At 37.6% G+C, this 13722-nt stretch overlaps 1 long non-coding RNA gene across 1 annotated transcript in view; it reads left to right on the top strand.

Moving 5' to 3' along the window:
- LOC147525677 (uncharacterized) overlaps positions 1 to 12602 on the top strand; it is a 29837-nt gene extending 17235 nt beyond the window's left edge. The window contains exon 3 of the long non-coding RNA XR_015192998.1: positions 12300 to 12602. This is a non-coding gene — a long non-coding RNA (uncharacterized LOC147525677). The remainder of the gene's footprint in view (positions 1 to 12299) is intronic.
- The last annotated feature ends 1120 nt before the right edge of the window (positions 12603 to 13722 follow it).

Below are 13722 nucleotides of genomic sequence, written 5' to 3'. Positions count from 1 at the left end.
TATTTTATGTCTGAATGCGTTATTTTATTCTATCTATCAAAGTCTTTCTTTGTCTATAGCTCGGGTCAGTCCCCCACGGTCTGCTTTGATTTTCTCGAACTGTTTCTTTTTAAGAACCAAAAAGATTTGTGCCAGAATAACAGATGCCAAGAATAAAAAAGACCTTGGACACGTGATGGGTCTTGAAGTACTATTTCTGCATCTCCCCGACCAAATCCACCCACATTGGGATTGCTCGTTAATGGTTGATCAAGCTTGATGGATTCACCCTCTGAAACAAGAAGTTCTGGTCCCGGGGTATAATATCAACGATTTGGGTGTCCGTCGGATGCATCCGCTATGGTTATTTCATACCCCCTTTTTCTTTACGTACTATTTTGCTTACTATACGATCTTTGTAGCATTATAGATCTGTATTGTTACTCTTACTTCCATCGGGATAAATCGACCCCTTCCCTATTACATGCATTATATAGGATATTTTAAGAAGTAAGCGTCTTTCTTAGTAACGGGTCCGGAGACAAAATAGGAAAGGTGATTTCACTATATTTCACCGAGAACAGGACCTATCACAAGAATCTTTTTTTAGTAGGACGATAACTCTGAAAAGACAGATTGCCCATCTTTTGTTTCATTTCCGGAGAAATACGATCAGGGGGGGCTAATTCGAACCCCTCGGGTAAAATAAGAACAACACCTACATTCAAAGAACCCCTTTTACCGTTCCTGCTACCTTTATGAAAATCCTATCCCCCTCCAATTCTCGCTTCTTATAAAATTGTTCTACCAAATCATAGTGATAAAATTCCTCAGTCGAGTACCACAGTCCGTTCCAATCCCTCCTAATCATCTCCGCGTCGTAAAATGGCGCAAAGCTGTCGGAAGCAAACGCGTGCTCCGGCAAAATTCTTCGTCGTAGCGCCATTGAAGTTTCTGAGACAACTAATGGTTTTGTAGACTGTGGGGGAGGCGAGTTTGAAGAAAAACAACTAAAAACAACGGTGGTGGAGGTGGTTACTTGAATTGGTGGCTGTTTTCGGAGTTGGGGTGGTGGTGGTAATGGTTTAGAGAAGATTTTAGTTGGATTTGATTTTCTTGGCGTGGGTGTAGTTAGGTTTTCTTCTCTCTCTCTCTCTTTTTTTTTTTTTTTTTTTTTATTTTGGTGTTCAAGGTTTGATTTAAACTTGGTAACCGGCGGGATTGAAAGGGAAAGAACTGTGCATTTTTGGGAAGGAAGGAGACGCACAGTCGTGCGTGCGGTTTGGGCCCAAGCCCAATTTGAATTCCGAGTTTTCCGATTTTTCGCGCAATTTCAAATTCAATTTGGCGCTTCGTTACTGGTCCGATTTTGGCGAATGAGTTATGGAAATGATCAGTAGAGAATTTCCAATTCAATGATCCATAAAACACTCAATTCCAACCATGGGTGACGTATAAGAAGGTGGAAAACACCTCGAAGTGCGTGTGTGACGTAAGTTATGCGAATGAAGGAAATCTAAGTTTAAGATAACGTCAACCCTATTGAACTACAAGTAATGGGCCTAAGCAACACAAATGGAAAGTTCCGGCAATCCAGATGGAAAGACCGATTGCCCACCCCCAAACAAATTTTTAAACACAAAATTTGTTCTAACGTGGGTCGTTTAAAGTCAGATTCCCCAAGACTTGTTGGATTGCTATTTCTATTATTAAGAATTTTTTATTATTATTTATTTATTTATTTATTTTTATTTTTATTTTTATTTTTTTATTAGTTTATTATAAGAAAAACGAAAAACAATAAATACATAATTCACCCCATAAAGGAACATGACTCCAAAACCGAGAAAACATGCAAAAGTGGAAAAAGTGAATTATGTTAACCGTGGACTTAGGTTCCGGTAGTTACAGCCACACACTCCCTAGGGAGGGCCCGGTTACCTGAATGGTGCACTTACCACTATATGGAAGTGAAAGGAAGTACATCGATGACAAAGGTCAATCCTCATAGATAGGGTCTTGTAAAAGGACTTCCTCTACATCAGGGGACAGAAGTTCGTGAAAATGTTTTAACCATTGACCATTAACTTGAAAGGTACTGTTGTCATTGGGATTTACCAACGTGATTGCCCCGTAAGGGATGACTTAGGTAACCAGAAAAGGACCAGACCAACGGGTTTTTAGTTTCCTTGGGAAAATATGTAGACGGGAGTTGTAAAGCAAGACCTTTTGACCGACCACAAACTCTTTGCGCAAGATTTGCTTATCATGAACACGCGTTCATGTTAGCTTTATAATCCTTCATGAGATCGTAAAGAATCGCTTCACTCATTCATTTCTTCAAGCTCATTCAATTGTAATTTTTATAGCGTTTGACACCATGCCTCATCAATATTGAAGTTAAGGCTTTTATAGCCCACGAGCACGGGGTGCCCCCTAATTCAACTTGTCGAATGACATGGTTTCCCAAATACAAGTCTAAAGGGAGACATACCTATAGGAGTTTTGAAAGCGATGGTTCTATCGCCCATAAGGCATCCGATAGACGCCCATGAAATCAACCCGAAGCGTCTTTCCTATCGGGGTTTACAGTTGTTTCTAAAATCATTTTGATTTCCTATTAGAAACTTCTACTTGTCCGCTAGTATGTGATGGTAAGGAGTTGCTACTTTAGTGTGTAACTCCATACTTTTTCACTAGGGATGCAACAACTCTTTTCCATCAAAATGTGTTCCACCATCACTAATGATGGCTTTAGGAATGCCAAACCGACAAAAAAATAATCTTTAATAAAAATACAACGGTCTTATGGTCATTGCTATGGCAAGCTAGGCCTCTATCCATTGAATCCTTTAGACACGTAGTCCACGACAACTAGAATATAAATGAAACCGTGGAAATCGGGAAGGGACCCATGAAATCAATGCCCCAAACGCCAAAAAATTTCTACTATCAAGATTAGATTTAATGGCATCATATTTACGTTTCGGATGATTTTATGCAAGTTGTTGGCAACAAACACAGGAGTTTTCAGTAAAAGCGCCTTTACAATGCCCATTTGGGCATCCTTAAAAGGGTTATTCTTATGTAATTGTAGGTGATAAGAGCCCAAAAGTTTTATTTTTCTTAGTAGTTTTAACCCTTTAATAATCATCTAGTGGTTTAGACCAATTATGTGAATAATAATAAGTAAGAGTTAATTTCTCATCTTTGATTACGTGTTTTTATGCATTTCGGTTTTAACCCTTAAAATCATCCATTAGACCAATTATGTGAATAATGTGCCATTACGTTTTTTATGCATTTTCGCTTCAAGATAAAGGAGCAAAAAGTCGTCCGAGAACTTCCAATGCCATATCTTTGGACTCGGACCTCGAATTGGGCCTACCTTACGTCAAAACGACTGGCTCGGAAAGAGCTTTGCAATGGTCCAAGCCTTGACCCAATCAGAGGAGCAGAAGTGGACGAAACATCTGTCAAAGCCAACTGCAGCTGAAGAGCCCATTTTGGACTAAAGAAATTGGGTTTTGGGCCCGATTTTCCGGCCCAAAACATGGCTCCAAGCCCATGCACGATTTTTGGATCTGGAAGTATAAAAACAAAAGCTTGAATCTTTGTTAATGGCAGTTAGGTTAGGAAGCTAATGTTAATGGAGTTTAGGGTTAGAAAAAGATAGTTAGATCTAGATTAGTTAATTACTTAGCTTTCATTCCATTAATTAGTTTCATTCTTTGTTTTAGATTAGTTATTTAAATCATTGAATATCATTCATTAGATAAATAAAATAGTTGTTATTCATTCAATCATTTCTTGTTCTTATTGTTTTATTAGATAAATAAAGTTAATTAGTTCTCCATAATCTAGTTTTATTTTCATTTATTTATTAGCTTAAATCCTTAGATTTACTTATTTGTCATTATTAGTTTAATTCAATTATTGCATGAGTAGTTTCAAATTGAGTTTAAACAAATAAAGTTCAAATCTTTATATTATGTCTTGTTTAGATTCAATTGTTGGGAATGGTAGAATAGAAAATTCACATCAAATCATTACTCTCACCATTGTTCCCTTTGGATTTGAGTAGTTGAATTCTATTTAGTCTTGATAGATTGAGAGTGGAACGAATCCTTACTCGTTGTATTGCATGATTATGTTTTGAGAGTAAGAAGAATTGATTTAAACGTAAGAACGGTAGGATTTCGTATTAGTGTTGTTAGCATTAATATTTAGAATTCTATTGTTTTTTTCGGGTTATCAAATGGCGCCGCTGCCATCTTAATCTCGTTCAAGACAAGAATTCAATTGCTTGAATCTAAGGGGCAATCCCCCATTCTCTACCCACCCACCCTTTTAATTTTTCATTCTTGTTTCTTGAATTTTTGGAACTGTTCACTTTTTCAGGAATAGGGGCTGCGGATTCACAGAGAAAAACACTGCGGTGAAGGTATTTCTAAATTTTCGAAAATTCTGAAAATATTCATACATAATATTTAATGTGTTGTTGATTTACTAGAATATTTTCAGATTTTTCAAAGTTGGTTTACCTTGTGAAAAAATACGATCTTTATAGTGCTGCATTTCAGTTTTCACACCGTATGTTCTTGAAAAACAGACGAATAAGGTTACTTAGGGAGTTCTAAAAATTCTATAATTTTTACAGGAGTATCTATCCTAATCCAGAAGTTGTTAGTAAAAATTTGATGAGTTTTTTATTTGTTTTGACCACCTAAATAGTAGAGTGTTTCCAGTGTGTTTCTGCAGTGTTGCAAACACTTAATATCTGAAACACCAGCCAATAAGGAGAGGTTGTAGAACTCCAATTGCTCTAAATTTTTTACAGGAACAACTAGGATCTGTTAGAAGTCTCCAGTAAAAATTTGGAAATTTTTGGATTTGTTTTGATGGGTTAACCATTCTGTTGTTTGTATTGTGTCCGAAAACGGTTTCGCAAACTTTGGAGGGCTGTAGAGGGACTTTCACAGCTCCGATCGATCTGAAATTTTACAGGATACTTGATAGACGTCTTAGCAAACCATGAAATTTCAGATTTTTTGGAGTACGATAAAAGGCATAAAACTTGAAAACCCTGGAGCGCGCCCGCGCCCATGTTGAGCGCGACCCGCCCTTATTCACTGTAATTTCAACTTCCCTTGAGCGCGCCCCGCCCAACCCCCGCCCCGCCCCAACAAGGAAAATTCATCCGAACAGCCCAATTTTCATAGGTAAATGCATATTTTTATTCCTTAAAGTTATTAAGTGTTTCTAACTTGTTAAATACACTTAAATCGCGTATACAAGACGCTATTCAAACGCGTAGCAAGGAGGCATTCAGGTACTCCTTCTTCCACTCCTCGCCTCTTCTGTCAGAGGAGTTTTAATTCTAGTATAATCAGGCTTGTTTTTCATAGAAATAAATACAACACGCCTATCTAGAATTTCACACACTACACTTGCATCAATGGCTAAAGAACAAGAGACTCCTCTCTCTGATTTTTATAAAGCCCTAAACGATGGCCCTAAGTCGTGCATCGTTCTTGCAAACCTAGTGGGGGATTTTTGAATCCCCCCTAATATATTTAACTTGTTACCGGTTTTTCATGGTTTAGACCACGAGAAGCCTTACCAAAGACATCGTGGGATAGACCAAGTTCTCACTACATTCCATCATCCTAGTAAAGTCCAGATCAAGTTAAACTTAGGGTGTTTCCTTTCACCCTAGCCGACAAGGCGGCGTCTTGGTTAACTGCCCAAACGCCAAACTCTGTGGACTCATGGGCTCAACTTGTTCAATTGTTCATGGAACAATTTTACCCACCACTAAAGACAGATGAAATGCTTCAAAAGATTCATTTCTTCCTCCAGAATCCTCATGAATCCTTTTCAGAGGCCTGGAATCGTTTCACTGATCTTCTCATTGAATGCCCGCATCATAATCTTGCGAAAGACACGCTTGTTCGTTCTTTCTTCAAGGGGCTTTCACATTATCATAAGGAGGTTCTAGATATCATGATTGGGGGTAGCTTTCTTAGTAAAGGAGCCTTGGAGGCTTATAAATTCTTAGAAGATCAATCTAAGAAGAACAACAATTGGGGAGGAAACGATTCCTCCCGCTCCTCTCCTTCTTCTCTTGAGGTTAAACATGATCCCGAGGCTTAAAACTCTTATCGATGCCCTCACTAAAAGGTAGATGCCATCTCTGTTCAACAACAACCCATTCCAGTCATGAACATTAACTCTACTCGTTGTAATGTCTGTTGTAGTCTTGAGCATTCCGACTTCTATTGTCCTCTTGTCTATGCACAACCACCACCACAACCACCACACTTCAACCAGTTAACTCAACATCAAGGACAAGGGAACTTAGGTGACCAGAATAGAGCTTTAGTACCCATAACCCAGAATTATCAACATCAAGACATGAACACTCAACAAGCTTTAATTCCAATACAACCATCTACAGACAAAGTAGTAGTGACCTTGTTGGAGAAACAAAATCAAATTATGCAACAAAACTCCAACTTGATGAAAGATCAGCATGATCAAAACTCTAATATGATGAAACAAACGATGCAAATGATGCAGTCTTTGTGCCAAAAGGTTATTGACATGTCTTCTAACCAAAATAATAACCAAACCGGCGTGTTTCCAAGTCAAGCAGTGCCTAATCCTAAGTCAACAAACACCGCCTTTGAAATAAATAGTATTTACGGTAATGGTAATATAAACCAAGGGGACCTACAGGCAGTCACTACCCTTCGTTCAGGGCGAGTAGTTGATAACCAAGTGACTATGCCTAAAGATTACCCACAAACTAAAAATGATACCATACCAAATACTATAATAGAAACTGAAGACCCTACAACTGTAGAAGTACCAGTTAAACCACAACCAAAAGGGAAAACATTACAAGACCCAATAATAGAAAGTGAAGACCCTACACCTGTAGAGGTTCCAATATGGACACCTAGTTGGAAAACGGCTAGAGATAAAGCAAAGACTAATAAAACTTTTATCCCTTCTGCTAAAAATAGCGATAAAGCACCATATCCCCAAAGACTAGTTGTGTTTAAAAAGGGCGAGAATTTTGATGAGATTAGGGAAGTGTTTAAAAATTTGACTATAAACCTACCTTTTCTAGAAGCTATAAAAAGTCTACCTGGACACGCTAAGTTTCTAAAAGAGTTGTGCACCAAGAAGAGGAAAACCAACATACCCCACGAAGCATTCTTAATCGAACAATATCCTCTTTTATCCGAACATAACGGAATTGTTAAGTACAAGGACCACAATCGATCCCTCTTGTACAATGCACCTTAGGTGATACCTTCATAACAACTGCTTTATTAGACACGGGGCGAGTGTTAACTTACTCCCTTTTTATTTATATAAACAACTAGGTCTAACAAAACTTCAACCAACCAAAATGACTTTGCAGTTAGCCGATCGTTCTATTAAGTATCCCAAGGGTGTAGTTGAAAATATTCTCGTTAAAGTTCAGGATTTTTACTATCCAAAGAGACTTTGTTATTCTTGACACGAAGTTTGCTCATGATTCCATTCCCATCATCTTAGGGCCCCTTTTCTTGGCAACCGCCAATGCCCAAATCAATTGTCGGGATGGCTCAATGACTCTTTCTTTTGGAAATCTTTCTGTAGAAGTTAACATGTTTAGACAAAAACAAGGACAACTAGGTTTGCCTGTAGAAGGGGAAGTGAAGTCCATTGAGAGTTTTGTACCTCACATTAGTGCGGCTGACACTTTAGTCCCCACACTAGTAGATACCCCTCTTATGGAAGAAGACAAGGATCACAATTTCTACTCCCTAGACGTAGATAACATCAAGGAGGATTTCCTTCGACTCTTTTGCAACCCTTCTTTGCCGCCTCGCAAGTTCTCTCCTATTGACATCCATTCATCTCTTGACGCCATGACGGAAGAAGAATTTTTTGCCCTTTATCCCAGTGATTCTTCTTACCCACCTATTGAGGAATGTCTTGCATATCTCAAGGCCTCTGATGATATAGACTTAAGAACACTAGTTGAACACCATTCACCCACCTCACATCCTCATGTCACTCATTCACCTTCCATCCGCGAATGTTCCTCGCCCTCTACCTTTTCAAAGAACCATTGAGTTTGTACTTGACCTTGGCGTTTCTCCTATGCTTCATAACTATCTAAAACCAACTGGTGAAGAAGTAACACCCAAGGATAAGCCACCTGACACTTTTTCATTTTTTCCATTTTCCCCATTTTTTCCTTCTCACACTTATCCACATTCCAAGTATTTTCCAAAACCATTCATTTACTCACGATCATTCACTTGGACACCTTCTCATTCCACTAAGCTACATCATAGGAAATCTTGGTGCTTAATTCTGTTTGATGGTGCTTTCCATGTTAATTATTTTGGAAAGACCCACAACTTTTTAGATTATTGATATATGGGAAACCGCATGTAAATACATATATATCACTTTAAGTCTAGGAATCGACTTTAAAAAGACCCGTTTTAAAACAAATTTTTACAAACCTGTTTTCAAAAATTTGTTTGGGGAATAAGGTGTTTGGTTTTTCCATTCTTGATCACTCAAATTCCTATTCTTACCCCCACCTCACTCCCTTGAAGAGTAGCTAGATTTCTTCTTGTTTGTTGTTTTGATGTTGTTTTTTATTATTTTTAGTAGATAGGATGTTACGTTGTTAAATTCCGTAGTTAACTTTGAATTTGGTAGTTAAATGTTGTTTGAATTTCAATTTTAATATAATGTGGTTCTTTTCAAATTGTGCATAGATTTTATTGTTAATCCCACCTTCGAATTGTTTGGGGGTGGTATTATTTATTATATCATGATTTGTAGAAGATCTTCCATTTTAGAGTTTGTTTTGGAGTGAAGGTTGAGAATATTGTCGTAATTGGCATACCTATGATTAGATGTGGTGGTAGGATGAAATCTAAGAGAGTTTAGAAGTTACTAGTCTAAATCCAGTATGAAAGATATTAGGGTTGTTATAGAATCAAGAATATGAGTTGTTTCCGTTTTCGGGTTCGGAAATTTTATTGTTTCCGGAAATTGCCTTAAAGTTTTTTTTTTTTTTTTTTTGGCAACCTACCGATTCGTTTTAACAATTCAAAACCTATATAAACTTCCTTCTTTCTACACTAACAAACCACAATACATTCCACCATCATCCCGCACCATCCACTCCAAGTTTTACTTTCTTTTTCATCTAAACTCCGGTTTCAGCCCTTTAGAGCGCGCCCGCGCCCCATCAGAGCGCGCCTGCGCCCTTCACATTTTTGGAAAATTTAGTCAGAGCGCGGCCGCCCTCATACTGAGCGCGACCCGCCCTCATCTACTGGACCTAGAATTCCCCTCATCTTGGACCTGAGCCAGCGACCAGCGACTCCAAACACTGGAATTCTAAAATTTCAGAGCGCCAGCGAAACGCGCCACTATCTGGCTGCCGCCCTGGCGCCAGCGCTGACTTCCGTGGACCAGAAAAATTCCAGTTTTCTACGGGTAGTTTCCAGATCATTCACAGCTATTCCAGAGCGTAATTTTGAGATGACATCTCCTACATTGATACCGGAACAATCTTTCGAAGATTTGTTTCAAAGCACTACTTATGGTGCTTGGTTTGTGAGGTGATCACACCGCGTAAATTTTGGGACTGCTTATGGTTCTTGCAAGCATTTGTTCTTGGACTTGCCATGCCCGCTGAAATACAAGACCCATGATGCTATTGGGTAGATAATATTCATGTCTACACTTATGACTTTTTGCATGAGGCTTATGGGTCCGACAATTTCCGTGTAGAGGACCAAGGGACATATAATGTAGCCCTTGGTAACTTGTCCCTTAATGTGATACGGTAATGTTCTTTATCATGCTAAACATATTAGGGGAGTGACATTTTTCTTCTGTGAATGATGCCACTTGCAGCGTCTTCCTTGCTTTAGCCACGGGACGTATGTGCCATGACCTTCCCAGAACTTTGATGTCTAGTTTAGCTCGAGCCCATAGCATGACGCATAAGTACCTTCTTATGCCTGTTTTAGTTTGCCGTATTATGCTATGTTTCTTCCCTATTTTTTGTGCCCGTTTCACGGATTGGGTTGGGGTCGAAATTGTGAGACCCACCAATTGTATTATCCAATCTTTCCGTGCAATGACTTGGCAAGGGTGGAGGATACAACCTCATCAGGTTGCACCTTACACCCCATCCGACCAAGTGGCGCTTAATAGGTTAGCAATCATAGATGATAAATGGCGTGAAGCATGGCAAATTATCATGGCATGGCAGGACGCAAAGGAACCTCACTTCTTTATAGAAGAGGAGGATGATGAGTAAACGCTGGAGTGGAGGTAAGTTTTTTTAGTTTCGTTAGTGTGCGCTTATGTCCCAAAGCAATTTAATTACGCTAACCCCATAATGGGTGGAACTCTTATAGAGTTCGTCGGTTTTTTATTTCCTATATTAGTATATTCTAACCTTGTTTTGCGGATGTTCCGAGAATTTCACGCATTTCCATGGTATTTTTCTACCCTCTTTATTTAAATGCTTTGAGGACAAAGCATGCTTCTTGTTTGGGGGGCATAGAAACCGCGTGTAATTAAGACATCTGTTAGGATATAGATATGTATAATGTGCACTTGTTTTCTAGTTAAAATTTTAAAAAATTCAAAAATATAAATAAAAAGTATGCTATACACTTAGGAATATTGGTATTGTTTTCTTTCTCCATGCTCTTAACAATCTAGAAGTCTCAATGTAGTCATTTGCATCGGAATAATTGTTAGAAACTTAGGTTAATATGTAGGTAATAATCTTTGCATCTATCTATAAATTTATTACATGAGTATCTATGATTGTTAGCGATAAGTTTCTGAAATCTAGGCTAGAGTACTTATTCTACAAATCCTGTGAGAATATAGCCTAAAGCCTTATATGAGCCGAAACATTTGAGAAATGACACAAGGGAGAAGTAAAATCCGGATAGAGAAATCACACGTCCACTTGCTTGATCACTAAACCATATCCTAAGTGAGAATTTAGGCCCTCTTTGGATCGATATAGCCAAATTCAAACCTATGAATTATTTTCCGCTAATTAAGCCCCTCACGAGCCTTTCTTTAGCCTTCCATAAACCACAATTCCTTTACCACTGTTACAAAAACAAAACAAAATAAAAAATCAACCTACCCAATTTAGAATAAGTCCGAGAATAGAATGAGGAAGAAAGAAGAAGAGAAAACACATTGTAAACAAAAATTAGTTAGTTGCTTCAGAAAAATAAAGAAAAGAAGTTTCCATCCAAAGAGAAAAGAAAAAAAAAAAAAAAAGAAAAAAAAAAAAAGAAAAAAAAAAATAGAAATAAATAAAACTCCAAAAAAATAGAATAAAAGGGAGTCAAAGGCCAAAGAAAAGAAAAATATATGGCTAAGGATGGAAACAAAGTGTAGAAGCAAAAAGTAAATAACAAGGTTTTCTCTAGTTACATAATATGAAGACTCTATTATCTCGGACTTGTCCATTTTGAATATCCATTTCCTTCCTTCTTAAACCATCTCCTAATCCCCCGACACCTAATAAAGACCTCTAGCTCATTAGGAATAGGTTAGTGTGATAGTAAGTGGCGGATGTGTTTGATCGACCCCCGGCTTCCTTGTTGTCATTGAGATTGTAAGGTAAAGTGTGCCCACTTTGCACCGGAGTAGCTGAAACTTGAGTGGAAAAATCAGAGTGGTTTTGTCTTGACATTTATGTGAGGACCTACTTAAGGGCATTTATTCCGAAGTTTTAAACGGACTGCTATTACATTTCATAGTATTACTCATTGTTATATGTTTATTTTAGATGATTGATTATTATGCATATATTAGCTTAGGGTTCTCCGACTTGGGTTATTCTTATGTAATTGCTAGAGAGATGTATAGATAGTTGAGCATGAATAAGGAAACAATAGTTTTATTTTCTTAGTCGTTGTAGTATAGATGAAGTTTGTGAGTACCTTCACTGGAAAAACTCTCACGAGGCTATAACTTCGTCCACTAGGGAATTCCTAGTGGTTTAAGGCCTTGTTGCATATGGTCAATGCAATCGCGCTCAAATAAAACGAGTAGTTAGAACTCCATTTTTGGTCACTTATTCTAATTTCTCATCTTTGCTTGAGGACAAGCAAAATCTTTTTTGGGGGGTGGTTTGATAAGAGCCCAAAACTGTAGTTTTAACCCCTTAATAATCATACTGTTAGACCAATTATGTGAATAATAAGTAAGAGTTAATACTGATTACGTGTTTTTATGCATTTCAGGCTTCAAGGTCCATTATGTGTAGAAATGTGCCACTTTAGCGAGATAAAGGAGCAAAAGTCAGCAGAACTTCCGAATGCCATATCTTTGGACTCAGACCTCGGAATTGGGCCTACCTTACGTCAAAACGACTGGCTCGGAAAGAGCTTTGCAATGGTCCAAGCCTTGACCCAATCAGAGGAGCAGAAGTGGACGAAACATCTGTCAAAGCCAACTGCAGCTGAAGAGCCCATTTTGGACTAAAGAAATTGGGTTTTGGGCCCGATTTTCCGGCCCAAAACATGGCTCCAAGCCCATGCACGATTTTTGGATCTGGAAGTATAAAACAAAAGCTTGAATCTTTGTTAATGGCAGTTAGGTTAGGAAGCTAATGTTAATGGAGTTTAGGGTTAGAAAAAAGATAGTTAGATCTAGATTAGTTAATTACTTAGCTTTCATTCCATTAATTAGTTTCATTCTTTGTTTTAGATTAGTTATTTAAATCATTGAATATCATTCATTAGATAAATAAAATAGTTGTTATTCATTCAATCATTTCTTGTTCTTATTGTTCTATTAGATAAATAAAGTTAATTAGTTCTCCATAATCTAGTTTCATTTTCATTTATTTATTAGCTTAAATCCTTAGATTTACTTATTTGTCATTATTAGTTTAATTCAATTATTGCATGAGTAGTTTCAAATTGAGTTTAAACAAATAAAGTTCAAATCTTTATATTATGTCTTGTTTAGATTCAATTGTTGGGAATGGTAGAATAGAAAATTCACATCAAATCATTACTCTCACCATTGTTCCCTTTGGATTTGAGTAGTTGAATTCTATTTAGTCTTGATAGATTGAGAGTGGAACGAATCCTTACTCGTTGTATTGCATGATTATGTTTTGAGAGTAAAAGAATTGATTTAAACGTAAGAACGGTAGGATTACGTATTAGTGTTCTTGTATCATTAATATTAGTGTTTTATTGTTTTTACGATTATCAGTAGGCCAATAAAATCCACATTGAAGAACTTTAGCGGCTGTTTTCATCCCACTAAAATGGCCACCACACTCTTTGTCATGGCAAGAACGATAGAACTTCATTATATTGTCACTGGGGAATACAACGACGAATAATCTGATCCGCACAATACTTAAAAAGGTAGGGCTCATCCCAGTAGTATAACTTAACTCTGGCCAAGAACTTCTTATGTTCATTTCTTGACCAATTATAAGGCATAACATCAGCCACTAAATAATTTACAATGTCAGCATACCATGGTGCTGAAAAAATAGCATACAGATGCTCATCAGGAAAAGAGTCCGGTATGGACTCAGAATCACTCTGATCGTCGTTTGTGAGTCTAGATAAGTGGTCGGCAACTACATTTTCAACCCCTCTTTTGTCCTTTATTTCTAATGTGAACTCTTGCAGGAGAAGGATC

Source organism: Coptis chinensis, chromosome 1 (assembly GCF_015680905.1).
Source record: "Coptis chinensis isolate HL-2020 chromosome 1, ASM1568090v1, whole genome shotgun sequence".
Lineage (NCBI taxonomy): Eukaryota > Viridiplantae > Streptophyta > Magnoliopsida > Ranunculales > Ranunculaceae > Coptis > Coptis chinensis.
This window is presented reverse-complemented; position numbering and strand designations above follow the sequence as displayed.